Source organism: Rhinopithecus bieti, unplaced genomic scaffold (assembly GCF_001698545.2).
Source record: "Rhinopithecus bieti isolate Rb0 unplaced genomic scaffold, ASM169854v2 scaffold_12077, whole genome shotgun sequence".
Taxonomy (NCBI): domain Eukaryota; kingdom Metazoa; phylum Chordata; class Mammalia; order Primates; family Cercopithecidae; genus Rhinopithecus; species Rhinopithecus bieti.
The window spans coordinates 1,318,028-1,323,086 of record NW_016807340.1 but is presented as its reverse complement, the minus strand read 5'-3'; the positions used below and the strand labels follow the sequence as shown (position 1 = coordinate 1,323,086).

At 37.3% G+C, this 5,059-nt stretch overlaps 1 pseudogene; it reads right to left on the bottom strand.

Moving 5' to 3' along the window:
• Nucleotides 1-2,584, bottom strand: part of LOC108535369 (60S ribosomal protein L18 pseudogene) — a 23,295-nt pseudogene extending 20,711 nt beyond the window's left edge.
• Nucleotides 2,585-5,059: the final 2,475 nt, after the last annotated feature.

Here is a 5,059-nt window from a genome sequence, read left to right as displayed (position 1 = left end):
AAAGTCTTAGACATCTGGGTTGGGGGTTTGTGAGGAGGGAAGAAAGACAGCAGATAAAATATCCCAACCCCAAAAATCATCTAAGCTGAAATAGAAAGTAGCAGCAGGAAATTAATACCAGGTTGTAACAGAAAGAATGCTAATATAATGAAGCAAATGTCGAGCCAGATGCTACATATGAATGAGCCTCTCTAGGACATGTTTGGCCACTTTTATAATATCCAAGTGACCAGCCAGAGTTGATGCCCTTCCCAAAGTTCCAGCCTGGAACTCATAGTTGCTGACTTATTCATAGGATTTGGCTAAGAAATTTTTAGATTTTCAACAACAAAAAAATCACCATATTTCTGTTTTGTATTGGTTGAAAGTGATGAAATTTTTTTACAATCAATACATTTTCCATGAAAAGCTGAGTTTTGTCATTTTATATTACTGCCTTTTGCTCATGTACAAAAAATACGCTTCTACAGCCCACAAAAGATATAACGTTTTTTCAATAGCTATCAAGTCAAAACTTAGTTATAACATTTGGAAAAATGAATACTGTTAACATTTATCTGTTCAACCATCCAGACACAGTACTAACTGAAGAAAAAATATCAAAATTCACCTTAGATACCTGCTAATCAGCTAATTTTTCATAGTCATAATTGCCTCCTTAGAATATCTGGTAAATATACTCTAACTTTGGAAGCAAAGTTAAAACAGGATATCAAAAAACAGGATAACAAAAGACAAGCTAAATAGTTTTTTAGGAACCCACATTGTTGGAATGGAACAGATAATGTGGATTTAAAATGCTTCATTGAAAGTTTGCCAGTCTAACTAGACTGAAAAGTAACCTGGTGATTTCAACAACATTGTTAAATCATTAGCAAATTCTTTGGGGGAACTTTGTGACATGAACTATAAGAGAAGCCTGATAAGAATTCACTGGCATGCAAAGCATATGTATACTGGTATGCCATCAACCCAAGCTTATTAAGATCTACCATCAAATGTTTTCAAATATGTTACACAAACCCCTTGTAGGCTGAGACTGTGGCCAGATGTAGTATTTTTATCTGCATTTCTACCCCTTTTCTGCCCCCTTGCTCACATTTCACTGAGTACAGTACACAGTTCAGCACACAGTAAGTGCCAAATAATTGTTGACTAGCAGACAGCATACATAATATATGGTATCATGAAATGCAGATATTTTAAGTATTAAAAATGTACATCAAATGAAGATAAAAGAGGACAAGGCAAGAAAATAAAACAAATTTTATTTCCTCTCAATTTTTCTGGTATGGATTGTGCAAAACTATTTCAGGCAGAATATACATAGAACACAACTTTTCTAAGCATGGAAATAACGGAGACTTTCACATTTATCAAAGTAACTAAGGATAGATTACCAAAGACAACTAATCTCTTTTTTTCACCACCTCATCAAATATAGCACTTAAAATTACATAGAAAAGCACTGTGGTAGTACGTTCCTCCAAAATGTTGCCAGTTAGAAAATGTATTTTATCATTGGATGGACCTTCATTTCCCCAGCTTTCCTACATCACTAAAAAATATTTGTGTAGTTTTATGCATTTTTCCAGAAAGCAATGAATAGGTTAGATCAGCAACCGACTTTATCCACTGACATACAGACTGACTGATGGAAACTTCTAACAGGCTTAAGACTTTAAGCCTTGGTACAAGGGTTTACATCAGACCCTTCACAGAAAAGGAAAGCCATTTAATCCTAGAAACTTGCTAAACTTCCTACAAGACAAACCAGAGATTTTGTGTATTCTATTAATTCAAAAAAAAAAAAAAACAGTGAAAATAAGACTTTTATATCTCTGTGCATTCACATTTCTTTCTTTATTCCTATATAATTGTGTATTGGGAAAAACAAGTGCTTACGATTAGTGGCAAGTGGCACCCCAATTTTGCTCTCTACCATGCGTCATCCCTCTTTTCCTATTAAGTGCTACTGCTTGCTTGGGTTCCTGACAAAAATTGCTACCACTTCATTCTGAAATGATGTGCAGGTTAAAAAAAATATAGGAGAGAGAGAGAGAGAATGCCAAAGCACACTGTGCTTATCCTCCCAAAAGTAAATTCAAAGGTTTCATAATTTAAATAGAAAGTGACTGGAATTCACATTTGCCCACGTGCTTTTTATTAAATTATTGAAGGCTTTTTTAAACTCTGCATTTTAAAATTCTCAATTCCAATGTATATTTTCTATGATTTTGTACTGAATGAGAAAAATCTCCCAAAAGATTGCATACCAAAGAGCAGAGCTGCCTGTTCTGAGATTGATGTATGTTTATGAGGAAATCCAGCATGCAATTTTCAAAACCTGCAGGTTCATTGTAAGTTAAACCATGTGGCCTCCATTCGAATCATTCCTTCCTTTCAAAATCACTCATCAGAGCTCCCAATTGCCCTCTTGTCTTGAACCGTTCTGCACTGTTTTGCTCCCACCAGGCCCCAGCTCTGTGTCTGTGGAGCCCACTGCAGAACGTGGAGCCCAGTAACCAGGCATCTTGGTGTCTCCTTCTGTCACTAAGGCACCACTATAATGTTTTTCAAACATTGTACTTCATTTGTTCAACTGTTACTCTTTTGTATTTTGGATAAGAAATGTATAAACAAAAAAGAAAACTTTCCTTAAAAAAATATAGAACATATTTTACATGTGCATCAAAATAGCTGGAAGGGCTTGGTAAAAATACAGATTCCTGGCTTCTTTCTAGAACTTTTGAATCAGAACATTGCTGGGTATATATGGGATTTGCATTAAATTTGAGAACTTATAAGGGTCCTAATAATCATTTCTATAATTTCTATCTCATTACAAGAATGAGGAAAAAACTCTTCAAAGGACACAGTTCTTTCCATAACAAAGCACATGCATTTTGAAAGCATGCTTTGCAGAATAAATTAAGACCAAAAATATCCAGCATCTAGCAGATGTCAAAATTTTAAGTGCTATGCAAAACGTCACCAGTAAATTTTAAAAAGAAAAAAATTTTAATAGAAAATGCAGCTATTCTTTATTACTCGATTTTTACATAAAGTCACAGAGGGTCATAGAAAGTCTTAGGGTCATGTGTCATCATTTAAAAACGATGTCGGACCTTAATTCTCAGACAAAAGAAATAAAATGTAACTTCCAGAATTTGCTGTCCATTTTATAAAAAATATTTTTGTGGGTTCATTTTCCCTCTGCCTAGGCCTCATTCATCTCGGGATTTGCACAAGAGCCTGCTGGAGGGCCTCGGAGTTATTAAGTGACAATCTAAAAGCCAATTTAGGATTAGCCAGTTTAACCAGGTGAGCAGAGGGTTTCACTTGGGAAAGCAAGTGGCAGCCCTGCCGGAAGTCAGGATTGGGAGGCTGAAGGGCTTTACTAGGGCCCCTGAGAGCCGTGCGTTCCGAATGGGTGCGGATGGGACCGGGCTCATCAGGGAGGGATTAACGCTGCTCCGGCAATTCTGCGCTAAAGCCCGCTCCCGGCACCGCCAACAACACTGCGGAGCCGCTGCACCAGCAACATAAATATTAGATGAGACTCTCCTGTGTATTAATTAGCACTTTCTAGGGGAGCTTGTCATTGAATATTATGAGATAATCAGTCCAAAATCATGTTGAAGAAGGGCGCACATTCAGGTATCAGGGCTGCTAGGGTGCTGTGCTTTGCACATTGTTTCTTAAATACCACAATGTCCTTGCTTTGACCCTCCTGAAACTACAGTTTTTTCCTTGCAGTCAAAACAGAGAAGGAAAGCTTATGATAAAATTCTTCTTGTTTTTATGGGAAGTGTCATTTCTCTACGCTAAAGACTGTATTGTCAATGTGAGCCTGTCCCTTCAATGACTTGGTGTCGCAGGACCACCTTCAGTGAGGCTGAGTCCCCATTTCCAGAGCATGTTTAAGAGTATAAGGGTGTGGTTCAAAGAAATGTATTTGCTTAGGAAATGGAAGTACAAAGGATTTTCCTTCAAGGACACAGAGATGCGATTTTTGAAAGAGTGTGCTGTGCCTGTGGAAAGTTATCTGATTCACTGGACATTCCTGTAGATAACACCAATCTCAGAAAAGAGAGACAGAAGTGAAACGGCAGAAGCAAAGCAAATGGGTAGGAAAGGCAAAGGATTTCGAAAAGTGATAGTAAGCAGAACAAACAGCTGTTTGCTACAGGAGCAAGGCTGTGGAATCTAGAGCCTCCCTACCCTATAGGGTGGTTCAGGGATCAGCATCGCCCGGATCATTTGTGAGACATGCAGTATCTTGGGCCTCACCCTACACCTATGGAATCAGAATCTGCACTGGAACTAGAACCCGCTTTGGTTCATATGCACATTCAAGTTTGAGATGCTTTGCTCTAAAAAACTATGGCAGGTAAGCATGACAAGTGGAAATATGGTCCATGAGGTCCAGAACACATTTCAGATTTTATTCTGTAGATGAAGGAGGACAAAGGAAGATTTTGAGCATGGGAATTATTTTAGAAAAAGCATTAAGACAGTTTGTATTAAAATTTGGAAATATGTGTATACCTACATGCATATATACATATATGTATATGAATTTATAAAAACAATTAAAATCCTTTCAAGTATTTATTTGAGCACCATGTAGGATAAATGATTTAAGGACTATTTAAATGCCATATTTTATCCTGTATTTTCCTTTACACTAATTCCTAAAGAGTATCAGGACTCCTTGCTCCTAGTTTCAAGGAAGCTAAATGGTCCCAGGAGTGTAATCCTGAGGCAACATTTTATCAAATATCAGTTAACAGAGACTCACTCCCCAGATGATGAAGTCACAAAGCATATGTCAACCTAGTCACCACCTAAAAGAACCTAATACAGTATTGTAAAAGCATCATGAAAAGCAAGAAGATGGAAAGTTGGAGAGAATTTGTGACAGAGAGAGAAGTGGGGTGGATGCAGGGATGGGGGTAGAGAATATTTTGACAGAAAAAGAGGACTAGAAAACATACAGGTGTCCTCTAATGTCCATATTCTGCCTCTCCAAATTCAGGAACCTATGAATTCTGAT